General features: G+C 43.1%; 1 protein-coding gene and 1 long non-coding RNA gene across 2 annotated transcripts in view; both read right to left on the reverse strand.

Annotated features, from left to right (window-relative positions):
* Positions 1-5,573, reverse strand: part of TANC2 (tetratricopeptide repeat, ankyrin repeat and coiled-coil containing 2) — a 248,609-nt gene extending 243,036 nt beyond the window's left edge. Inside the window, exon 1 of the mRNA XM_067311864.1 lies at positions 5,474-5,573. The gene's annotated coding sequence lies outside the window, so the exon portion shown is untranslated. The remainder of the gene's footprint in view (positions 1-5,473) is intronic.
* A 1,515-nt stretch (positions 5,574-7,088) lies between these two features.
* Positions 7,089-24,346, reverse strand: LOC106486831 (uncharacterized). The gene is made up of 5 exons (XR_001292964.2): positions 24,200-24,346; positions 22,825-22,998; positions 18,646-18,791; positions 13,783-13,989; positions 7,089-8,591 (listed from the first exon to the last, which is right to left on the reverse strand). It is a non-coding gene; the product is annotated as an uncharacterized lncRNA (long non-coding RNA).
* Positions 24,347-26,814: the final 2,468 nt, after the last annotated feature.

Genomic DNA, 26,814 nt, shown 5'->3' on the forward strand with positions numbered 1-26,814 from the left:
GGTTTTAAGTGTTACACAACAGAAGTTTGTAACATGTCATTGATCCCTGAAAGCCAAGCCACCTTCTTCAATGGCAAAAAAAAGATTATGTGCAAAACAGGCCGTAAAGAGAAACAGCTCATCGTGATGACCACTTCCCTGCTGTATTATATACAAGCTGCTCTAAAAGAAATGACCACAAACTTCTAAACCCAAAAAGAGAGAAGCGAGAAAGTCTGCCTGCACCTTCCCAAGCCTGGCAAAGGCTTGGGCAACGGCAGACAAACGTTTCCTCTTTGCATCTCCTTGCAACTCCGAACAAACACACTTTGATCAGCATAATAAGGCTAGAAATGCTAATGAGATGACTCTGCAGTAACTTATGTGGAGCAGGGCAAGAGGAATGGAACTGGCTGTGGTGCAAAAAAAGGGATTATTCATATAATATGATTTTTGCAATACTGGATCTTAACTTTGGACATATACCATGTACTTCATTATTTCTCAATAAATACAAGCAAAAGACAATGAGTAACAATATTTTGAAATCATACGAGTATGAGCGATCTCTAACAACAAATCACTCTGCAGTCCAACGGCAAAATTAAAAGTAACTCCAGTCTTTGTACCACAGCGCTATCAGTCTACTCTAGAGGATATTCTTTCAGTCACCAATATGTTCTTTTCATAAAGGACAAATAAATAACAAATACTGGTAACAGCTGAAATGTCAACATGCATGATTCATCACTCATTTTTTCATTAGTTATATCAGTTCAAAGGAAAACACTACTCTAACAGATTACTTCCCTACCCATTAGCTCATACAACATCATTCCTAATCAGGATGCGGGCCCCAATTCAACAAGGAGGCAAGTAGAGACTTGCATGCATAGAAATAGTAACATGAACTCACCAGGATTCTTCATGTTCCTGAAGCATCTACATGTGCCTTTGCCAAATTGGCACCTAAGGATCACTACCTAAGATGACTTATTTGGTAAAACTAAAGCTAAACAGTTTTAATCTTTATGAAGCAATTGTGTTGGGCGGGGAGAGGGTAGATCAGAGGCACTCAAATTTTAAATTCCCAAAAAAGCAACACTCTAGCATATAAGCCCTCCTTTCAGAGCAAGAAAGAGCTTTATTTAGAAAATAAATAAAAATAAAAATGACTAAGGAAGCAAATCTATACCAAGGTTTGTTTTATGTAGACTATATACAAAACCAACAGTGTTTTATAGATGTGTGTATATATACATATTATATACATATATTTTTAAGCACTACAAGTGAAATAATTCCTTTGAAATCAAGTAATCTCACAATGCAACATCAAAACAAACTTGAGTCAAATAAGCATATTATACTTTTTATGTTATGTCATTACTAATTAATAAATATTTCAAAGATTAGCATTTTCAAGATGGAGCTGCTGATACCACAGTATAAATTAACTTCCTTGACACATCTTAGAAAGACAGGTAAGAAATGCTGCCCAGAAAGCAAACCAGAGTATTCAGTGAGCTCTATGAATTATTCCAAACAATATTTTCTTTAGTTAAGATTTCAGACTAAATAGTTCCATTACCATATCACCCAAAACATACAATATTTTTATTCGAAATCCAGTAAAGTCACTTCTGCTCTTCCACTAGAATCCCCCAGGCAATTCCATGTCAGGAGAACAAGCTACGTTGCCCTCCAGTCTGTTCTTCACCCTGAAGCCAGAGCCTCTTGCCACGGGTTACATAACTGCAGCCTCAAACTGAACTGGATGGGGCAGCTTCACAAAGGCACAGTTTCGAGATTGGGCTTTAAATTCCCAGTTTCTCCCTTCTTAATGGAACTAGATGAAGCAGGCCATTATCTTCTCTTTATATTAATTCAGGGATTATATAGAAAGCGATTACTTTTTAAATGAACATAAAACTAACTACTGTATTTCAGTCTCATACAATAATGAGACTAGCCTAGTTCTATGTAATATAATAAGAATTTGGGTTTTTTAAGCTTATAAAATACAGTTGGCAAATATATGATACATGAATGATCTAGTACATTCCACCCCTGCATACATTTGTGGATACAGTGAGCTTTAAATGCCAATTTATCTCCAGTGCATTCAACAGGTATACTTCAACCTTGAAGTTAAAAATGAACATGTTATTCCAAGATGAAGACTTAAAATTATAAAAGTCAGAAACTACCAGTGGGCTCAATTCTGCTCTCACTGAAGAGCATGGTAACCTCCTACTGACTTTACTGGTACGTCACCAGGTCCATATGACTATGCTGCTTTTGCATGCTTTGCGGGTACTTAAAAGTGTTCCTAGAGGTTGGCACTTCTTTATTAAACATATCAGAAACCAAGTGCAAGACACAACCTGAAACTACTAATGAAGCTGGCCACAAGAATTTTAATCCATGACATCAGTAAGGCTGTAAGACTGTGAGTAATCTTCATGTTGCACTAAGCATCAACAAAATATACTCACTGAAGGTCAGTCACTGCACCTCTAAAGGTAACAGTCTTAGAGGCGCTTTCAAGGCTTCGTACAAGCGTGCTCCAGGCATGGGTTCACAATTAACACCAGCCACTCAAAGAGCTCGCTGCTGCCAGAAAGGACAGTTCCAGCCACCTTATTTCCTGGCGTATATTCCTGCATCCTCCTTGTGTCACACTAATGTTCAACGTGTCAGTCCAGGTTATTGATCCAGCTAGAAATGAACTCGAGAAAATAAATAAATGGCTTTCATTCGGCAAGCAGCAGCTCAAGCATTCAACTTGGTACGAGCGGGGGCTACAATATCAAGCCACACTTTGGGGGCTAGGAGGGAGGAGAGAGAGGAGAGGTCACTGCTTTTGCAGCAGTTCTTACCATCAGCTTAATCTCATCAAGAAATTACACTTACAGTCATCTGCTTGTCTGGATGTCAGTGGAAGTCATCTTGCTATACCATTCCACATTATTTTCAAGAAAATTCAGACCCAAAAATTTAATGTTTAAAGAAAAAGAATCAGTGTATACACTTGTTGCTTTATGTATCAAAAAAATCTGGAAAAGTCTTCAAAAATTTTTAAAGGGGAAAAGATTTTTTTTTATCAAATTTTCAGAATTCAGAATTATGGGTGTTACTAACCTCTCAATTGACCACAAGTTTAACCAAAAAGGTTAAACCAAAGGTTTAATAGAACCAAGGTATAACAGAAAGTAATAGAAAGTAAATGTGCACATAATGTGAAATATTAAAAGATAATAGTTAGATAACTTAGAAACACATTTTGGTTCAGAATAGGTACTTCTATTAAAAAACACATATAGGATAATGAGCAAACCAATGGAAAACATGGGAAGACAGGAATTGCTACAAGAACAATCAATACTGATACTCAGTTTCTTTTATAACATTATATTACTCATTCAGTTTCACTATATATGTAACCAGTAATCCACGTTGTAATTACAAGTCTAAAGCTGGGCGAGTATGCTTCAATATCCTATGACCGCAACCAAGATCCAAACACGATACAGTCCTCCCATTCCTTCCCACTTAAATGAAATTGGTGGGAAGTTTGGAGTACACATAGCCTTTTGCATTTATGATACACTTCGCAGGAGTTACTAAGGAAAGTAAACACAACTGTTCAAGGAGTTGTTTGTTTATTTTCTTTTTAAGAAGCCCCAGAGTCATAATGCCCACAGACCTCAAATGGCTTGAATATTCTTTGCCCAAGCATTACTGTTTTTTTCCTGATTCCTAATTCATTCATAGAGCCCAAAAAATGGGATTTTGATTATGGTAAGCTGCAGATGCAATGTACTATACTTTTACAACTCGCTAGCACATTCATCATGTATTTTACAGATACACACACCACTCCACAAACTATATATGATCTAAGGTGTCTCTCACCATTCCAGTAAGAAAGCCTCATGTGACTGTAGCTAGCAAATTCTCTTCAAAATAGACATTCTTAGCAAAAGGCATTCACTTCATTTGCCTTTTTTTTTTTTGTTTTTTAATTCACACATTAGGATGGGATGTTTTTGGTTTGGGGTTTTGCTTTAAGGATTAAGTAAGGAAAAAAGACAAAACCCAACCTTTAGCACTCTGAAGCCATCATTCCAAGCTCCAACCTGAGAAATGCTGCAAGCAGGGGTCCATGGCCATGTTGTTGTTCTCTATGGCACACTTGCTGTATTTCTTCTTGTTCTTCTCCCAGATTCAGTATTAATTTGCATTCATTCAGTATATTGTAGCAGTGCTTCACTCCCCAGTTGTATTAATTAGCCTTTTTAATTCACGTTACTTAACTTCTCAAGATAATATTTTCCTTATGCTAGTTATTTTCACCTGTATAAAAGCCTAAAACCCACACAGATGCATCGTTCTCTCTAAACTGCCTTACATTTGCTCCCGAACTTCCAAACGCAAATCGGGACGAGAATCTGCCTTATCCTTGCAAAACATACACAGAAGAGAAGCCGTCTGCCTCATTATATCTCATTTCTTTTTTACATTTTAGCCCCCAACAATCAGCCCACGCCTGTAACAGAAAGATACTGTGTGTCATTAGACTCCACACTCCTTACTCACCCTATGGGAGGAATAAGACGGGAGGGTTTTTAACCCTTGTTTTTCTCAAGCTGCACAGAAATATTTGGAGGGAGAGAGGGAGGGAGGGGGGTGCTGTTTGTTTCACGTGCAGTGTATCTGCAGCAAAGCCCCTGCAAAATAAGAGGCCAATGTGCACGAAATTCCTTCTTACAGTTTTCCTTAGTGTTTGGAGAGATAGCAGGATCTGTTTGTTTGGGGGGGGGGGGGTTGTAACTGATAAAACAATTCTTGCAGTGGGCGGTATAGGAAAGGAGCGTTATTCACTTACCTTCTCGGCTTACGCGCTATTTTAAAGACAGCCGATTTGTAACCGAAAAGATGCAATTTTTGAAAGCATACGTGTACGCGACTCTGAACGGACCTGGAGCGCACAGCCGCTTGCACCCACGGCGTCGCGCTACCCACAGTGAATCCGAGCGTCGTTAACGGACAGCAGCGGCATTACCGAGGCGGCGAGCAGGGACCTGCCCCCGCGGCCGCCGCGCCGGGAGCCCCCGCGAGCAGCGCCCGGCTCCCCCCTCCCCGGGATCGCTCCGCTCCCTCGGTACGGCACGAAGAACACGTCGCCCCCCCCCCTCCCCGGGCCATACAGCTCCGCAGCGGCGCCCCCCCCCCACCCGCCGGCGCCCCCCGGAGCGGCCGAGCCCGCCGCCGCCGCCGCCGCCGAGGGGCGCCGCCCGCCCCCTCCCCCACGGCGCGGGAGCGGCTCGCCAGCCGGGCACCGCTATCAACCGCCGCCGCCCGCTCCCGACATGTCGCCGACAACCTCCCCCCCCTCCCCGCCGCCGCCGCCGCCGCCGCGCCCCGACATCTGTCGCCGCGCGGGCTGGGGGGGGGGGGGGGGAGACGCCCCGCGGCCGTTGGCTCTTACCTGGCGCGACGGCGCCGCGGCTGGGGCTGGCGAGCGCGGGGCTCGCGGGCGGCCCGCGGCCGGGGCTGGCGAGCGCGGGGCGCCTCCCTCTCACCACATCGCCGCGGCGCCGGGAGCCGCCGCCGGGGTGAGGCGCGCGCCTGCCTGCAGGGGAGGGGACGCGCAGGGGGTGGGGGCGGCCGGGCTCGCCCCTCCTCGGCGGCTCTCGCTCCGCGCGGCGGCGGCGGCAGCGTCTCCCGCGCCGCCGAGCTGCCACAGCGCCCCCCTCCCGCCCCGCTCCGCTCCGCTCCGGCGCGCGCGCGCGCCGCGGCCTCCCGCGGGGAGCAGCAGCCCCCCGCGCCTCTGCCACGCGCGCGCCGCCGCCGCCTCACGGACACGCGCGCGCTGGGCCGCGGCGAGGGGGAAGGGAAGGGCAGGGCAGGGCGTGCGGCGCTCGCCCCCCGAGCGGACGGGCGACCAGGCCGGGAGAAGGAAGGAGGGGGAAGGGAAGCGGCGGGCGGGCGCGCGCGCCCCCGGGCTCCCTCCCTCCCTCCGCGCTCGGAGGTGAGCCACCCCGCTGCGAGGAGGCGCTGCTTAATTATTCATGAGGAGGGGGGGATATGCAAATGAACTCGCTTTCCCCGCCCCAAAGCAAACCTGCGCCGGGGTGAGGGCTGCTGCGGGGGGGGCGGGGCTATGCAAATCGGCCCGCTCCCTTTCTCGAGTGCTGGCAGGGGGGAGGGGGCGGCCGCTCGTACCTGGCGCGGCCGCTGCGGGGGGGGAGTGGCGGGATGCTCGTTAATCACATCCGTGATCGCCGCGTGTGATAAACCCAGTCGGGAGCGGCGGGGGGAGGGCGCCGGGAGGCTCTGGCATGGCCGGGGCAGCGCCCGCGCCCGGCGAGCGGGAGAAAGTTTCTCAGGGGGCGGCTCCTCCTGTGGCGGTGGGGGGGGAACGTTGTGGCGGCGCGGAGCTGCCCTGTGAGGGCGAGAGCGCTGTGGCGGCGCGGCCCAGAACCCCCGCGCGGGGCGGGGGGGGGCCGCTGTAGCGGCGTGGGCCCCTCCGGTGAGGAGGCCGCTGTGGGGAGCCTCCGGTGAGGGAACCGTTGGGGCGCGCCCCCCTCCCCTCCAGTGAGGCGACCGTTGGGGCGGCGCCGTTCCCGCGCGCAGGGCGCCCTCACTGCGGGCGGGCAGCGCTCGGCTCGGCTCGGGCGGCTGCGGGGCAACCGATGCTGTGGGAAGGGGCTGCCAAAAAGGAGGGACCCGCCTGCGGCCGGCTCCGTGGGCCGGGCTGCGGCGGGCGGACGGCGCTCCCCGCCGGGAGCCGACCTCGAGCGGCTGCTGCATCTGTCAGCGCCGCCACGAGGGCCGAGGCGTTAAAACCGCGTTCTGCAGCGGGAACCTGCCCCTGCAGGTACCGCTCCGAAGGGAGCGGGGCTGCGCGAAGGGATTTTTTGGCGCTGAGGCGTTATCGGGCGATGGGATCGCGATCACCGCGGCTCGCCCCGGTGCCCGTGTGCAGCCGCCTCCGAGCTGTCTCGGGTGTCGCCCATCCATGTCGCTGCATCTCCCTGCTGTGAAAACGCCCCCACTGTGTTCTGCCTTTTTCTTTTTTTTCTTTAAAGGCGATTTCTCAGAAAAATACCTGAAAACCAACACGTTTCCCTCATCTTCCCCTGCAAGAGAGCAGACGCAGCTAAAGACCCTGTACAAAAGCAACACACAGGAAAAGAGCTCGACTGGTTTCGTAAAGCTAATGTGAACATTTATTTAAATTGCCTGAATAGCTTAAGAAATAAACATTATTTCACTAACATCTGATTGGTGTATCAGCCCTGCTTTATTGTCCACAGTGAATGAAATATAGGAGTGTCAGTAATCTGGTTTTATCATCAAGACTTTAAAAATCAAAGTTATTGCTGACACAAAAAAGTACACAGTAAACAGGATTTTGTTTTTATCCGGATATTTCCCTTTAAGAAAACTAATATTAAGGTGTTACTCAACAGAAGAATTTTTTAGTCCCAGTACAAAGTGTTCCCTTTAATTAAATTAATTACAAGTATCTACACACCCTTGGGATGCCTTGTTAAACCTTCTGGGTGCAGATTACTTGCCTCCATCTAACCCCAGAAAGGTTAAGAGCTTTACATCACATCTGCCCACAGTGCCAAATTAATGACCAAATAAATTAACCAACAGGGTAATCTTCAGTTGTGAGTCAAGAAAATTACTTGTACAAAAAATTAATTTAATTACAATAGAAAGAATCCTACCTAGAAAATGTGAATGAAAATGGAGGTATCTCTGTTTTGTTTTTTATGTGTATTTGTTAGCATAGCAGATACACAGATGCCACATTTCTGGAATTAAGCTTGGATCACAGTGGGTGAATATACATCATCTTTCACCCCAGTCCTGTGATTTCATGCTTTCACAGGATAATGGCATCATATAAAACAGTGCAACGAACACTTTTTTAAAAAACAGTAGGGAAATCTTCCAGAGATATTTTCATCTAAATCCATAGCCTACTGACTTTTATTACTTCTAGTGAAAGTGCTTTCTGTAATTGCTTATCTTCTGTTGCCCTTTAGTCTTTTAAAACCACATATATTAGAGGGGAATACATAGCCAGAATAATTCCCATTTTTCCTTCAGCAACTTATTAGCATAGCAAATCACTGACTCCGTGCACAATTACAATACCAAGAAGGAATAATAGTTCCACCTACAAGAAAATATTCTCAGAACTGATGTCAACTGCTTTACATATGTACCCATATCATTACTAAGAGAACAGACAGGTTTCAAAACCCAGGTTCGTGAAAGAGAGGGAGGCTCTGATGCTTCCAGTATAGAGCTGAGAAGACAAAGAGAGTGAGGTAACAGCAAAAGAGCAGCTCCCAAAAGAATAAAGGAGTCCCATAACCTAAATATCTAGTCATTGATGTTCAATCCAGAACTTGTTAGTCACCTGTAAGAATATAAGAACAGTTGTGTAGGGTCCATTTTCCATGCTATCCTATTTGACAGTGGCCCAAAGTGGATGCTTCAGGAAGGGTGTAAGAATAAGGCAGACGTGGAAGGATTCCTCAAAGTGTTGTGGTAGCCTCCAACATTTGCGGCTTTAGGGCTTCCTGCGGCACACATGATAGAAATCAAGTATTTATGCTACATACATAGGCTCTGTATACAGTGTATTAATATAGGCTGGGTGCCTTCCGAGTGAACCCAAACAGGCAAGGAGCTGCTTCGAGTCAACAGGGGGTTGAAATCCCTGAGGCAAAGGAGGGGACTGGAAAGAAAGCATCCTTGTCTTTCCCGTGACAGCCTCCCCTGCATTTTGAAAGGAGACAGATCCAATTGGTACATACTCAGTTTGCTCTGAAATGCCTCCTGTGACTTCCAGGAGTGCTTAGTTCCTGGATCCCAACTGCTCATGTTTAGGTATAAACAAAAGATGAAACTGCCCAGACTTATCACACTGAGTAGCTCTGTGCCTGTGCAGAAGCACAACTGTAGATATTTGAAACACATTAACATGAAGCACCTATAGCTTTTAAAGACTTAAAGGATTAGCCAGGAGATGAGGGAGGAGAACCATCGTTCTGGACTTTGGTCCCCAAATCCAGTGTGATTTCCATTTTGAACACATCCATCCCTTTTACATCTAGCCACTCACCCTTATAACTACTCTTCCAAACACCTTTCCGGTGAATCAGGGAACCAAAAAAAAAAAATCACATAAAACCTCAATCGACTATTTATGTTTTGTGTGTTTTTACTGCAAACTGACATGAAGTTTGCACAACAGCAAAGAAAAAACTTGGCTGTAATAAACAAGATGTTGTCTCTCAAATAGCCAGAATCCCTACAGGAAAACATAAAAACAGTCTGTCTTTTAAATCATATATATCATCAAATCATCTCCTAAATGGATTCTATTAAGTGTGACCATATAAAAAATAAATATTGTTTACAATATTATCTAAGAAATACATGCCTATAGAGAAAGTATTTTAGCATAATCTTGTAAATGTAAGATACTAAATTCCTTCACACTTCAGCAGTCTAAAAGAACTCAGGTTCTGCCATCCTTTCAGTAACTACTGAAAGGCGGATCTATTTGTGCAGCCTCAGGAGTTTTCAAATAATTTGTTTTTGCGGAAGGAAAGGGAGATTTCTGTTTTGCTGGCTGTTTAATTTTCATCTTTGCAATTTTGGGCAAGGGCATCTTGAACTGTGGATAACTGACTTAATTTTGTCTTAATCTAAATATGTACTTTAAGACCCTTCTTCTACCACCAGTGTTGCATTTTAACACCAGCATTTCCCTTCATCTGATCAATGACTGAAATTAGGGCTTACTAACAAGCTTTTCAGAGAAGAAGTGAGTAACAAATACAGGATGAGTAAAAATATCTTTATTTTCCTGTATACACCTGTTCTGGAATGAAATGACCAGACAACACAGAAGGAACAGCATTCTGTGAATCTCTGAATTAATATCCAGTTTCTAGTGCACAACTTTCTTTCAATAACAGAAACCAACAGAAACTTTTTCTGCTTGCAGAGCTCTGTGTCCTCAGAAATAAGTATAAGCAAAACCAAAAATTCATTTGAACACTGAGAAAAAAAAATTTTTAAAGGCTACATAGAAACAGGAGCTGGTGACATATGCCCACAGCATATTAAACCTACATCAAACAACCCTGCCTGCGACAGGAAGCAAATCATAGCCGTTCCCATTTCCCTCCTGGAGCAGATGGCAGAAGATGAGAAAAAGCCAGTCTTAGATAAAGTTAAAAGGTGTCTGAGCCTTGCACCGTGTGCTGAAGGTCAGTAACCTCCAGTTCTGACAGACCTCCAGAAGGATTTAATTCTACGGTAAGAGCTCCTTCACAGCGAAGGCCTTGCCCGTTGTCCTCAAGAAATGCTCAGGGAGAAAAACAGCGCAACAAGTGACGTGGTGAAATGAAGGGTGTTACATAATGTGTTATAAAGCGCTGTTTCGGCAGCAGCAGGCAAACAAAGAGTGCTTTCAAAAGTAGCAGAATTACGTCCCCTGGCTAGCCAGCGTCTCCTCCCTACCCCAAAACTTTTCAAACGCTGCCTGGTGCTTTCTCAATTTTTCTTTTTCAAAATAGGTATTTGAGGTAGGGAAGCACATAAGTAAGATTCCTTAATCTACCAACAAAATGCACATGCCTCAGTGCAGAATTTTGTATCTGTTTAACAGAAAACATCCATTTTTAAGAGAAGAATACTGTATGTCAAACTGTAATTGGAATTTTGAATGAGAGGAAGTATTTATGCAAATCTTAATTTGGCAACAATACTAATCTCGATATTTCCCTCCTGAGAGGCACTATGGGAGCTTTAATGATTGCATGTGATCAAGATAACAACTTGACTGAAAAAATACACCTCTAGCACACCAGGGTACACTTATCAGAGAGGGAACAGCACTCAGTTGTAAAAAAATAAAATTAAATTAAAAATCAAAACTGCACCTTCTGCTTTGTTAATGTTAGAGAATTAGTATAATTTTTGTAGACAGAAGATACTAGAATTTGTACATATGCTAGACCAAACTAGAATACCAGCTTTCTGGTATTTCCCCGTTCAATTATGCCAGGACCAACTTAGCTCAGTTTTTAAGAGTTCAAGAGATCATTTTTAATGACTGCAAATGGCAATCAGGCAGATGTTCATTTAGGGTAGGAAAAGCTTTATAGAATTTTCTACAGCTTTGGTACAGCTATTTATAGGATGTGTTCAGTGGCTACTGCAACTGTTTTGGATTACATGTGATGTATATAGTCCTGAACAAAGATATACTATCTGAAAACTACATTTTCAGTTTGTATGTGTCCATTAATTAAAGTCTCCAGCAACTTATCCTTTGTAATTTATATTCCAGCATTCTGGAAGAATATTGAACACTGGAGTGGTAATTTGCTGTGATGGTCTAAAGACACTGGTAGGACAAGATTCATTGGTAGAACTGGTATACTTGGAAAAATGAGAGAAGTTTTTTTTTATTTTTGTATCCTGTGCTACATCAGCAGAGTTCGGACAAAGTCACGTACTCAAAACTTTACCTCACAGAGCTTCCTAGCGAAATTCGTAGTGGGCCTATGAAAATACATGTAACTTATGAATCGGAACAACAGTATTTTGCACACAGGGTAAAATAAAGCACAAGGCCTGCTGCAAATTATTATTTTCTAGATCAGCTTGTCTTAAAATTTTCAGATAAATGGAGGCTTATTAACTCTAAAAATTTCTCCCAGATGATCATGAACCTTACCATTAAAACTTTTAACTCAGAACACTGTAGAGTTGATGTAAATTACATATGTGCTTCTGAGTATTTGTGGGCCACTGAAACTGTTGGCAGCTGACACTTCGGTATCTATTAGGAAGATAACATTGCTCACCTTCACAATTAAACAGACTTGTGAAACCTTAGGGAAAATACCAATGCTAAAGCAGTGATAACTATTTTGCAAGCCAACAAGTTAAGTACGGCAACTTAACACATCCTGTTCAGAAATTTGGTAAGTTGATTTAATATGCTGTATTTTGAAGATTTTGGTCAAAGCCATTTTTATGAAACGAAGAAGTTGTAGTTCACTCACTTTGTTCCTGCCAAATACAGTGTAACTCTTTGTGATGATGGAATAAATGGTATTTAGTGCAACTGCTAAAGTAGTCCCATATATTCCCTTAACCCCTAACAGTGTTAAAAGAACATGTCAGATTCTTTTCCATCAGACCCTGTCTCCCATTCAACTCTTATAATAAATACAGCGTTTTCTTACTGCTTGCCTACATCAAAACCCAAAATGCTATATGAGAGCAGTGGTCTGAAGAAGTATTTTGTTAACTAAATAGCAACATTGATAGAAGGGAAACAGCACAGTAACTTTTTCTGGGCATAACAGTACTGAAAGGCTCGCTTGCCTATACTTGTATTTTTTAAGTATATGATACTGAATCCACTGAAATCAGTGGGGGTTCTGTCACTGTTTTTCAGTGAGTAAAAGGCCTGACCTTTAGCGGTTGGTTTAATCGGAGCTGACAAACTGAACTAAGATCTATCAAACACTCGGATCCACAAAGTTCTGAGATCCCTCAGCTCCCAGTGAGATGAATTGTAATGGAAGAAACTGCCACATTTTGCAAAACTGAATCTCAGAGCAGATCTGGAGGTGCCTCATGTCTGAAAATTGCTCTGAGTCAAACTACTATAGGAGTGAAGAGTCGGTCCATGCAACCAGAAGGCAGCCTCCATGCAGAGTTTAGATGCAGCAGCCACTGAATTTTGTGGGAGAATATTTTCAAAGCATTATCTGTATCTCCCGTAGAATCTTCTGACTGATACACTGTCCCAAGGGGGTGTCATTATCATGAAGCCACAGCAAAGCTCCAAATCCTTTTTTCATGACATTCCTAAACTGCTTGCTCCACCCTGATTCATTTTAGGAAACTGATAAGACAGCTGTGAAAATACACCACGTAAAGCACTTTCGTATTGCAGACCAGCTGGCAGGATCTGCACTTTTTTTTTCTCCCAAAGGAATAAAGATTGTTGTTTATTCCATTTTTTAAAAGACATATGAACCAAAATGTAACCTTCTCTTAATTAACCTAACGGGTATTGTTAAGTAGGTGTGTACTGATAGAACATTTTGGCTTGCAAAAACCAGCAAAGCAACTGCCTCCAAAATGCATGTGGGCTACGCTCAAAAAGATTTTGTTATTATGAAAGGGGGTGTGGGCCTTTCCTTTCATGAAAATGTTCATCATTAATACTGTTCCTATTCAGTGCCTACTGTAACCATTATTACATTTCTCATTTGACAGCTTCTCATCACAAGGCGATAGGTCTAGAAGAGCTGCAAAATCTGTATGTTAGCCCTCAGTGCAGTAGTAATATCGTTTCCATGGGACTGGTGCAGTCATTCTTTTATGGAAGAACAAAGGCAGAAAAAGAAGGCCTGAGTGCTTCTTATGAATAAAGACTTAATGGCAATTTCTTCAAAATCATATATCTTAAAGGCAAGGACGTGACAGAAATGCAGTTGGGCTTGTTACACTATGCTTTGTTTGTACACCCTTCCTAATGCATCAACTGCTCTGTTATTCTATTGTAAATTCTTACACTTTCGTGAGCTGCTGTTGTGCACTGTGAAACATTTGTTGGTTTTGACCCTAGAGATGCCCGCAGTTCAGTGACAGATCCCTCTGCTAGAGATATTAGCGCTCTGTGACGCGGCACAGGAATTGAAGTCTTCAGGACAAATGACCCTATAGACATACCTGAGCTGAATTTCCAAAGTTAAAAATTATGCTTTGATGCTGTCGTTCCTTTTTACTGTTTTCTTACTGCAGTGGATCCCAGCTGTCTGCCAGCAGTAATTATCCCAACTCTTGACTCTTTCTCATGTTTCGTTCTTTGCACTGATACATGAAATAGTCATTTCTTCCTCCTGGTCCAAAGGTGATGCCTACAGCCTAGACCTGCAACTGAGAAACAAAATTTGATAACAGACATACAACTGGACAACTCTGGTGAGCTACAAATACCATCTGCTACCACTGGACTTGCTGTGTGCATGCTCCTGGCATAAGGAGGCCAGGGATATCTCCAAACTATCTTCATTAAAATATGCCCTGGGATGGACAGGATGGGGAGGGCGCTCTGCCACAGCTTTCAGTCCCTTTCACTGCTATTTTAGCCAGAAGTAGAATCAGTGAGTGAAACACTGAAACACCTGAAGTAAATGCAACCATTAGGATGCAAAAATGAGGAATGCAGTTTCTACACTGCCACCTCCTTTTGCAGGGATCCTAAGAGGAGGCTTCGTGGAATCTGGGGGCTCCGTATTGAACTGGAAGAGATGTGGAAGTGTACTAGAGGCTCTCTGCTGCTTTGTCCCTAGGAAAGATTCCCATGTATAAATCCCTCTGGGAATATTTCTGCTTTCCTCAGAGTCCCAACCTAGTTGTTTTTGAATTCTACAAAGAATTTTAAGTTAACACAGCCAATAACAGCATGGCTGCGTGGCTTCCTTCCTGTGGGTTTCTTCTCTGAAAGAAGGTGATCTGATAGAACAAACTGTTTTGTATCGACCGATTACTGCCCGAGTGCTCCATAATAAGCTGAAGCCTGGATAATTCGGAACACCACTTTTGAGCCCTACAACTCATGCCTATAGCTCTGTCAGGCATTTTTTTCAATTTGAGTATCTTTTGTGTAACATCAGTTACTTTACAGTTAATTTTTTAAGATAAAAGTCATATTTGAACAGAATCAAAAATAATCAAGTGCTAAAATATCTGCAGTGCTGGGGCTGTGCCAAACACCCACAGATTCTGTACCCAGTACTCAAGTCTTGTCAAGTAGCTCAGCACATCTTTATTCTAATCATTTAGTTTCATTTTATGCCTAACAGAGAATTGTCCTGATTAATCAAGCAAAGCACAGCAAGAAAAGTGCAGAAAACGTTTGGTCAGCTTTGGGCACTTGGTGCTGCTATCGGTGCTCTAACCTCCGCAAGACTTTTGTTGAAATATTTAGGTATAAGTGTACTGATATATACAGCTCACTACTTTTCTTCCCCAAAGTCTTTTAAATATGTAATTAGGTAACTCTAAACAGGGAGGTGGCAAGAACTGCTAGAGGTTATATAATGACTTGCACAGTTAACAGGGAAAGGCCAATGGGTTAGTAACTTTCTAGCAGTGCAACTCGGTTCATGGTTTTCAGTCTGTGATCATTCACTGCAGTCCTTGTGACCATGGAGGTCATGGCTCTTCTCAAGGAATGAGCACCACCACCAGAACATTTTGGGGGGACTACAAAATAAAAAGTTAGAAAGAAATCACTGCTCTAATCTAAGGGGGGGTATAAAGTGTGAGGAAACTACATTTGTTGAATAAAATAAGGTCTTCAGGAAACTGCTAAGCATTAACACGTGTTGTGAGGAACAGAAGCGACTATTTTATTCATGTTAAAGAAAACGAGTGATTCACGAGCAGTCTGTATGCTGACGATGCAAGCCATTTGCAAGTATGTAAAAAAGCGTAGTTCCAACACACTGCTGTGATCAAGGACGATCACTTTACCTATAACGAGTGTTGCTACGCTGGATGGTCTGAAGGCATTTGAAAGGAAGAAGTCTAGCAGAGCCAGGATACCAGTATGAACGAAAAAAATGACAAAAAAAAAGAGAACACCCAAAACATCATAGACAATGACAGCACTGTACGAGATGGCTATCATCACAGCTAAAGCTCTGGGGACACCTGCTACCAGACCAGTTGGACCTGATGAAGGAGAAGCTGTTGTTTCCCTAGGAGCTTCCTATTAATTGCCTTAATCTCTGTGCTGCAACAGGACAGTCTAAACTCATGACAATATGGTAATGCAGCACCCTTTATATAATGCCCTTAATATACTATGACATAAGTGACTTTGCCCAAAATATATCATCGTAAGCTAAAGGAAAGAGACTGGTTGCAGTGTCTAGAAGTAGTGAATTAATGCTAGTCAGGTTTTCTCCTCTTCTGTGAAAGAACATACTGCAAACTGCTTCCCTAGAGGAGGCTCAATAACTGGAGTTGCTGCTTGTATCCCCTCCAATTTGGAAATAAGAATGTTTCTATACTCGGTCACTATAGGGCTACAGCAGTAGGTCATAATATTTTTTTCTACCTCTTTTGGTGTAAATATCACATTCAACAACAACCCCTCACAAGAAACATCAGTTAACTACTGGCTTATATTCATTTCTTTTTTAAATTTGTATTGTTCAATAATTCTTCCTATTTATGAAAGATTTTAAGAGCAAATTGAGGGAGACTGATTTAAATCAGTGCCTTTAAGGAAGAAAAAAAAAAAATCAGCTAGAAGAGGCAGTACAGCCCAAAGGATAGCAACAACACAGTCACAGAAAAGAGGCCAGCATTTTCACAGAAGTGCTCCGTATTTAGTTCTCCAGCTAATGTCAATACAGTACGCAGTCCTTATCGTCTCTGAAAAAAATCAAGTCTTGAGAACGTAGGTGGAAGACCAGGAAGGTACAGAGATCTGTAAAGACAGACTAGCATACATACACTCTGCAGGTCTATAAAGACAAAAAAGTGTTACCAAGTGATTGCTTCGATTTTGAAGCCCAAATGACACGAGGACACTTCTTCCAGAGATGTGAAAATGCTTTGCCAGCAGCATTCTGGCCTCCCAAATTTAGGAAGTAGTTTTGGACAGAACTGGAATACACAGACTCATAGTAAGGGACATGAAGAGACATCGGGAAAGAGCGCAGAGGCAACAAAGTTGGGCAGAGCATGAGACACGATAAAGGTGAGTTTTAAGCACAACAGAGATGAAAATAACCCAAGGGAACAGTTCCTGTTCCTCCAAGGCCCTGTATGTAAAATGAAAAGATAAAATCCTTCCTCTGCCACTTGCAGAATAAAGAGGCTTCCCTTAACTAGACTCGGTGTGAAGAGAAAATAAATGCTGCTTCTTCATCTGGAGCTCAAACTGACAAGAAACACCCCTGACTACTATGTTCCACTCAGAATCAGGATGAAGAGTAAGAAAGCAGCCTGTTTTTCCTGTAGATTCACTTTCCCCACACCCTGAATTATGCTCACTTTTATAGGAGATGGAAATCATTCACACTTTTGTTGAACGAAAAGCAGCAACCAGACAACTGGTACCAAAGACAGAGATCTGTCCAATTTGTTAATACAAGCACCCTTGATTAGGATGTGTAGGGAATATTGACTGTACCAAAGCAGAGAACAACAGAGGAATAAGGTCAGGCCAAAGGCAGAGTCTGGAACAAGGGGAAAGACAACACTGACACAAGGTCAAACAGAAACAAGACATTTCCAAGCTACCCGTGTTCAGGAAACACTAGCTGTCCACACTGAGGATTCATGCTTCTCCAGAGCGGCAAGGTGCGGTTGTACTGGACTGGCTGGTGACAAACGTCCCCTTGGATTGGTCATGATGAGCCCTTACATCCAGAGATCTGCAAGTACAATCCCACTGTAACACTAATGCTGTTCTTTGGACAACACTTGAAGTACGCCTCTGCTATACGGTCTCTTCTGCTGCCTACCCTCAGACAGTAATTTCCAGGAAAGGTGGCTTGCGTTCTAATATTGAGTTAATGATTGACCCTGTAAATGTTCCTGAGGTTGTATTGTTAATAAACTTGCAAAAGAATGTGACCTGAGAGGCAAAAGTAACCTTGTAGTTTGGAACAATAGCTTCAGGATTTGTGTCTCAAAAAACTCTGGGTGCAGAAGATTAAAGTTAAATCAATGGTGAGAAATATTAACTTGGGAGAAAAAAAAAAATCAAAGAGAAAAAAACATCAAAGCATTCAGGAGCTTAAAGTTCAGGTGCTCCTGAAAACTGGAGAAGTCTGAAATAGTGCTCAGAATTCAGATCTGAGCAGGGACAAGATTACTCCCATAGAGAATGAGCTGTGATTTCAATATGCCCTGGTGGAGCATTATCTCTGTTTTGTGCCGTCCCTTGCATATGGGGAATAACTAAGTAAAAAGAGATTATCCTTGCAGCTTGGTGAGATGATTTGAGTGATGATGGATGAATTAGACTAGGGCAAGAAAGCAAAGGACTGGAAGAAAAAAAAACTGAAAATAACTAGGTAAAATAAATAAATAAAGACCCTCAGAATCTAAGTGACTTTGATGGGAACCAAAGTCATCTGTTGGGACAGCAAGACTTTTTCTCTTTGGTCGAGGAGGGCAATGAGACCCTGGCAAGAGGTGCAGGGAATCCCTGGTGGATTTAGGGGAGAGAGGAGTTTCACCAGGAGAAGCCCAGGGCCAGTTTTGCTGGAGCTTGAAATATCCCTGAAAGATCAGTAATTAAAAAAATAACGCAGATAGCCCCTCTTCTCCAAATTATAATATCTAAACAATGGCTGGGGTACAGGAACCTGTGGAAAGTCAGACAGCAAGATACAGTATATGTTGTGGCCCAAGCTAACACTGAAAAGAATAAGGATGCCTGACCCAGAGAGTTTAAGATTTATCTAAATTTCATGTATGCCAAAAAGATACACTTAGAAGTTCTAATGTCAGCTTCCAAAAATGTTCTTAATATAGGGCTAAAGTATTCAAATTATCATCCCTTACCTTATGCCTCCCTGGAAATTGCTTTTGGGACCTTATATAATGTCCAATGCAGTCAATGGGAGTGGCTTTTGAAAAACTTCCAGGAGAGCCATTAAAGTTCCTTCTTGGCTGCCTTTGCAACATGCTGCAAGTTTCATCTGTGAAACCTGTGTATATGAACAGAAAAATATCTGAGCAAGTCAAGGAGGAAAATATTCTTCAAACTGGCTTTGCGCAGCCCACCAGTAAGGAAGTATCGCAGCAGCGGCAAACGGCTGAGGACATAGACACTGTAAATTCTAGTAATCCATTCAATATTCAACTATAGAAAAAAATTTAAGCTTCTCGAGTGTCATAAGTCCAGCACGAAGAAAACCATTTACAAAGCGCAATATCTGAGCATGATCTCATATACAAAAAGATGAACTGCAACAAAATGTGTAACTGCGAATGAAAGGGAAAAGAGAGAGAGAGAGAGAGAAGTGTCTTAAGATTTAGCACTTGAGGAATATATAACAGGTTTTGCCAAGAATTATTCACATACATCTGCACAATCCCCATCCATCTATTTTTTACTTTTTTGTGGGCCAATAAAAATAGCTGTGTATTGTCAGTTCTAAAAATAAGAGTTTAAGCTTTATACAGCATTTGTATCACAGTATAGAAAAGAAAGCGATTACGTTCAAATTAACTTTTCTCACAGCTTATATAGCTGCAGCCATATTAGACTGAGGGTGTATCATAACTTTTTCCTCATCCTTAGACAGGAACAAGAAAAAACACACAGGGAAAAAGGCTGAATGACCCTTGTTTTCTACCTACACTCTCAAGGTATACTTCAATAGGCTTAATAATGACTAAATAAAATAAACAATAATTTCTTTCCCTTTAGGCAAGCTTCAAAAATCAGGGCCATTTTTCTACACTAAGTTCTGAAGCCTACATTTACAACTGAGCATAAAAACCCCGGGGTAGTTTTCCTGGAGATGGGGCAGCGGGTACTTGGGCTGGGCTTAGACACCAGGTCTTCCCACTGCGGCTCTGCCTTCGGCACTCGACAGAGAAGACGCCACGCAGCCTGCTCCTCCTCGCGTGCCTGCCTCCAGCCGAACCCAAAACATGTCTGAATCGTCCCACGACACCACTGGTTCTTTCATCTTCCCTTCCAAAACCGTAAAAATCCATAATCCGATAGATGTTAACACTACATAGTCCTAAACTCTCCTTATTTACAAGACTGGAGTATAACCGGTATCGACGAGACCGCTCTCCAGTGGATGCTGTTAAATTAGGTATTTATTCAGCCAACGCTATTTCAACACTGTTTGTTTATTCAGTCACTGTTGACGTTTCCTATAGTTTGTTTAATTCACCGCAGTGACACCTATAGGCGAGGGTGGTTGAAGCTACAGCTAGCCATCAAGGGCGGTGAGAGCTCCCCCAGCTGCTTGCATTTGTTTATGATAAAAATGGATAAATCTATCAGCGTTCCCTTTTGCTTTCTCACTATTCAGAAAACACATGCTAAATCTTTTGGGGAATATTCAAGAGCTCACGTTCCATTACCATGAGCCATACGTTGACCTCATCATCCGCAACAGCATTAAAAATCATGGTTCCTGGAACAGGGCGCAGAGCAGATGAGTGTTGCTGAGCTGCTGGGACAGTTGTTGAGGGTGGGAGTCGCCGATCTAAAGCGATTTTTGCCTTTCAGCTAACAATTGTACTCGCAGGCCATAAACGTCCCCCCTCCTTCCTCGCTTCCAACTGGCCTTCCAGATGCTATATTTGCTAAGTGTTCGTGACAAATCTATTCAGTACTGTAAAAACGCCAAAGGTTCTTTACGCCAGTAATTTCACTGCGTCTGCCACGGCCCCATCGAAAAGGACTCAGCTCCGCCGCCAGAGCTTTTGACAGCACACTGTAAACACACAACTGCAGGCAAACAAGTTAAAAGTATAATGAAAAGATAACAGCTGGAGCACACGGGCCCCGTTCGGCATCAGGCAGTTACTTATCCCCGTGCAGTCAACTTAAAACGCTTCTACAGAAGTTCAGTAATGTTTTATGCTCGCTTTGCCTTGGCAGAAATACCTAGACAATAGGCAAAGCAATCGCGATAAATCAAATCAAATGGGAGCCTCGATTCCGTCCTATTCCTATTGTTGACATCCTAAACTGTGCAAATCTAACGTGCTTTTCCTTGTTTTAGGTCATTCCTTATAGCATTTTTGCTTGTTATTTTGGGGAAACGGGACAAGCAACTGCCTTTTCTTTCCTATACGGTTCCCTATTGGTATGAGGGCTTGAACCAGCCAGAATGCCTTGACAAAAACATTTTCTTAGAAGAGGAAGATTTCATTTAATTTCAGCTGTACTTGGAAAAGATTGCTTCCAAATAGATTTTTCAGGTTTTTGTACAAAGTGAGCTTTCCCTCTTGACATAATCATACACACACACACACACTCCACTACTGTTTTCCAAATTTTTCCAGTTGGAAGACAGTACAAATGTGTGGGAAATACTGTCAAGCTTTGGAACATTTTCCAAATGAAATAACTTTCAGTTTTAAAAGTAACACTTTCAGTACTCACCAGGCGTTAAATGTTCAATGCGTTATTTTTTAAAGTGAAAGTGCGATTTTGAAGCTGTTTTTAGACTATTTCATTACAAAATTTCAGGTTCCTGCTCCAAGAGCAGCATCCTAGAGCTCTTTAAGATCAATATCTAGTCATATTTCTAGAATAGAAAGCAGAAAACTGCTTACACTAGGGGATGATAACACAGTTCCACATCTTCCATGTACAGGTTGTCTCAACTGAGCAATAGGGTTGAACAACACAAGCCTCACCAACACACAGATATACAGATTTTATCATCTACTTTATGAAAGCTTGTTAAAAAACCAGAAAACTTAATTATGTAATAGAGTAGATAACCAGGCATTTTTCTTCTTAGTTGAGCATTATGTACAGAACCTATGCGATTCCAGGAAAACAAAAGGCAGTACTCTGATATTTCTGCATTATGCAGTAATAATACAAACCTGCAGTAAAAATGGAAATTCAGTGGGCAGTTTGCAAACTAAGTTTTGCTAAAAAAACAACCTGTAAATATCTGCAGAGGAAGCAGCATCCTTGAAAAAACAGCGAGTCTTTTTTTTTTTTCCTCCTCTTTTCTTGACATGCTGAGCACAAAAAGGAGCTAACATGGAGAGTAGCTGGTAGCATGTTTGTCTTACAGGGATTTCTTCATGTCTGAGAAGAAAAGGAATCCTTTAACAAAACAGTAGAGAAATATTTGTCCTGTTTTTTCAGATGAAGGGCTCTTGTTTCCAGTCACTTACTCCCTGTGCGCCTTGGCTTTTGATGTTGTGTTCCTCTCGCTCAAAATTCATTAAGTCAACATTCTGCTACGAAGAGATTCCCACATACCCTGGAGTGCGTTCAGATGACTCGCAGGGGGATGACCAGCGCATAAAGGGAGCAGAGAATGTAAATCTAATTTAGTCAAATGAGTAAATCTTACCAGGATGGCTCCCACCACTCTAACTCATACTGGGGAGTCTGTGAACCTGCAGGCAGATCAACTGAACTCAGTGGCAGAATTCATGTAGTAAGTTAGGGACTGATTTTTAGAAGTGCTCATGACCTGGCAAATCTGCGACCCTCGTGAACAAACATTTAAATAAACAAACTCCTGGAGTCCTGGTTTTACCAGATGTTTGGAATACTCTTCAAAATCCTGTTCTTCTTACTCAGTGAGAACACAGGCAGAGGAATGATAAACATTATAGCCATGGGCGATGCATATATACAAACATTAGGCCTCATTCTACCTGAAGCAGTGCTAAGCTCATTTCATAAACACAGTGAAAGTACTACAGTAAATAAAGGCACGATAAGTTTTATGCAGAACACATTTGTGCACCCTTATGCTTATGCTTTGTGCTTTGTCTCTTCAGACATGTACAGGAAGGAGAGCAAAAAAGGGAATAAAGCGTTAAAAGCTTCACAGAAAGAGAGCTGAAGGTAGCTGAGGAGTTCAAAACACCGCAAGAGGAACCCACAAAGCTGCATCTCCCGTGTGACAAGAGCCCAAACACGCTCCAGCTCATCCTATAATACACACTGCCGCAGATCACGTAGGAAGGGAAGAGGCATAGAAGCAGGTACACATTGAAACTTTTGTACTCTACCACTGATCCCAGCTGTACTGTCTCCGTATCTCCTCTGTCTATGAAACGGGCAGCTCTGCTCCGGCCCACGTGTGGCTTCTGTTCATGCCTTCCCCAGCTATCGCGGGGGTTTACCAAGGAGGTGATCTTAATCCCTTGCTGTCCCTCTGTTATCTGGAGTCGCTCATTCCTCTCCTAGATGGTCAATAATACACAATATTTAGGCTTGAAATACGGTATACATATAGTTACAGTTTTCTCACCAACGTAAGGAAAATTTTTACATCTGAACCTGTGGAAGTACCACGGCCATTTGTAAAGCGTAATCGCAGCACATCACATGGGTGCTTGAATCTGGCCTCACTGTGATCAAATATTTAAAGTACAGCTAACAAATTTAATGTAGACTTTAATTCACTGCCACCCTATCCTTTATAATCTACAGATAAGTTATACTGGCAGAATCCCTCCCGAAATACTGAAAAGAACAGATTTTAAGTTGGACTGACAGCAGCGGTCATCCGCAGGCAGGCAGTATCCATTCATGTATTACATAGACTGTGGATAAATGGAAAATTGTCACCTACAGAACTGTCAGTTCCTCACCTGACATTTTCTACAAGAGATTAAAAGACCCAGTTTACAGCTGACAACATGCTAGATTGAAGCTGCATGAGAGCTTCCACAGAACGACTTAAGAGTCTTGTCTACTTCAGTGAAGGCTGGGATACACGCGCCTAATTAAAATAACGATGGGCAGTTATTTTGAAGGCAATAAAATCTATTCTCTCAAACCAACAAAGATCAATTTTCACAATCTATCTGTTTGCTAAAGAGGTGGTGCTTCCCCTGACAATAAACATTTCCAGAGGAATAGTAAATGCACAGTACAACATAACAGAAAATTTGAAATAAAAGCACATGGGGCATTTGTAAGTGTCATCTTTCGTTAATACTGACATATGTGACTAATCAGAGTCAATTTAGTGTTGATGTAAAGTTTGTCATTTTTACAAGGGTTGAGTAATACTAAATATCACTGTGGGCTGGTGTGATTATGTTCTTTAAAAGAAAATTGATACCAGATACCAAGGGCCACATTTGCAGTTGGTATAACAAGTCAGCACTGCCCGTTCAGGACAGGGTAGTGAGGTTAAACTAAATCATCTGGGAATCTGTTTTGCTGTATCCAGCAAAGATGAATTCTTACATGTTGGTATCAAAAAAAGAAAACTGATAAAAACAGTGGAAGCAAAAATAATGCTTGCATCTATTTCAAGAAGCACATACACAAATCAATCCCAAGATTTATGATGTAAGAATTCTACAGCAAAGGTTAGGAGGAATTTTTCCCCTCAAAAAATTAAACAGGTTTGGTTTGCTTTTCTTTTCTTACCCCAGTAAAAAGCATTGACTAGTGCCGGAGCCAGCAAACCCGAAAAGATGGACACGATGTCAAATCCAGCACTTCACCGACTACCTTTGACCTCCTTGACAAATAACAGCTCGCAATCCAAACTGCGGTATAGGCTCTGTAGGCTTCTCCAAGTTGTCTTCTGAAATATGTTACAGAAAGGTTAGTAGACACAGGAAGTTACAATTTCCCTGTAACATGAAATAAAGCAAGTAAATCTTCACCGCTCATTTTGCTTGCTTAGAGGTCAGGGAAAAATAGCCACCGCAATATGTCATTAACTACCTTCTTGGAGACTAGTCTAGGAGGCTACACGTAAGGGCCCTTGTGACTCAAAATCCTCTGCACTCGTTGCCTGCATAGTTAATGAGCAGGAACATGTTATTTCATACAAAAGGAGGCCGTAAACAGCACGCAATCAACTTCTTAGTGGGTGTTTAGGAGCCGACTTAATACAAGAGGCTGGCAGGTTGCAACCACTGGGAATAACACACCATGTTCTTTCCTCCTCTCCAGCTGCCAGCGTTAAGGAGATCCATAAGATATGAGAAAATCTGCAATGTTGCTCAAAACCAGTGAATCAGTGCGGTTCCCTGTGATTTCGGCTCAGTCTCATCCCTCTGCTCCGAACGCGGGCACATCGCAGGCCAAGATCCGTGGGTGGGCAGCTGCACCAGACTCCACCTCTGCAACACGCGTTTCGGGGGACTCGTAAGAGACACCCACATTGACAACCCCCCAGCTACAGTCTGTTGCTCCCAACCTTGACGAGCCTTTGATATAAAGTTGCTAAAGTTAACTTTAAACATACAAGGAGTTCTCTTAGCTTAAGCAGGAGGGGTTGTGTGCTTGAAGCTAATCCTTGCACAAGCAATTGCCTGAGGAGATGCTTTTTTCTGAATGAAGGTCACTGACTATTTGTTCTTGGCAATACGGACTCTGCCTCTGCGTAGGGTTGTATATCAGCGGGGGGGGACCCGACAGGCAACCTTGGGGAGGGTACGACTGCAAAATAAATATTTAATACAACTTTGCATTTTAATTTCATCGTACGTCTTCGTAACGATTTCCTAAGCTCTACTGATTCCCATCCTCCTCCACAGGGCAGGTTATTCTCAAAAACCCTCTGAAGTACGGGGAAGATAAAACCGCACAAGGAAGCAGGATTGGAGCAGGAATTGGAAGAACGGTTTAAAATGCATCTCAACACCTGCATTTCGGGAGGCTTGTCCTGAAACCTGACGGCCGATCAGCTGCAAACCTGGGAAGCTGAGGATGCATCTCTTTTCACACTGTGCAGATGGCATCACTTTAATTACTCTTCAGCATCACATGTTGAATAGAACATTCTGATTTTTTTTTTCTTTTTAAATAAACGGACTGTTGTCTTTGCCTCCCTGTGAATGTTCCTGCACTGAACATTAATAAAGCGAGAGGAGGAGAAAAGAGCCAAAAGAAAACAGGGATCTTTCTGCAGACTTACTCCATACTAATTATTTCATACCACAAAGACAAAAGTTGACAGAGTGGAACGCACGATCAAAATGATGAGCGCTATTAAAAAGCGCTGGCTGCATTTCCTAGTTACCACGGCATAGGAACAAGTTGCTAGGAAACCCAGTCGGCAGGCTCCTTCCCGGCCATGTTGGACTCGGAAATCAGCCATAAAAGGAATTCCCATGCCACTGCACGGTTGCTATGGCAACTGGACAGAAGTGATGGAGCCCAAGTTAGCGGCACACCTTAAGCAAGAATATGTTTCCTCTCTTTTCAACGTTTTCCAAGCCATAAATACAGGGAGTCTACAATGCTAAACAGCTCCCAGCAAGGCCAACTCTCTTCTTTTTTTTTTAAGCTCGTTAACATTCACATCGTTTGAGGCTTTGCACATAAAGCCGAGCAATTTGCAAGAAAAGAAAGATCTCTGCAGCATCATATTGCAATCGCTGCATCAAACAGCAAGGTAAAACGCACAGAAGACGCGTAACGGCATTCTCACACGAAACCAGAAAGAGCAGGTAACGCACCAGCTAGACGTGAGACGGGGCGAGACTGGGCGACCCAACGGGGAGCAACAGGGCGGCGCATTCAGCAGACCCGGATTTTGGCAGTGAGCGTGTCACAGGTTCACCTGTGCGACTGCAGCCGAGTCAGAGGGCGGCATTTGCCCAGCTTTAGGCGTCTACCCTGCGTCTCCCGAGCAAGCCGCCTGGCTGCCATTTTAGCCTACAAAAAGATAACTCATGTACTCTGTAGAGTTTACAGCACAATTTGGGTGGCCAAACACAATTACAGTCAGATGGGGCAAATCATACCATTATTTTGCCAGCTAGCTCTCCACGACTATGCAGCAATCCCAGGATACCCGGCTCAGATGGAGACGCCCGTGTTACGGGCACCCACCCTTGGTCTGATGGACCCCACCGTCCCACGGGCTCAGGCCTCGCTCTGCACAGCTGCTACGCAGCTATCCCGGACCCTTTCACAGCAAAGGCAAGGAGCTCAGTTCATGTCCAAAAAACCAATCATAAACCCTTTGGAAAAGATGTCACAGGGAGGAAACCTTTCCTGGGACCGCATGGCAGAGTAAGCTTGTT

This window comes from Apteryx mantelli, chromosome 28 (genome assembly GCF_036417845.1).
Source record: "Apteryx mantelli isolate bAptMan1 chromosome 28, bAptMan1.hap1, whole genome shotgun sequence".
Classification (NCBI taxonomy): Eukaryota; Metazoa; Chordata; class Aves; order Apterygiformes; family Apterygidae; genus Apteryx; species Apteryx mantelli.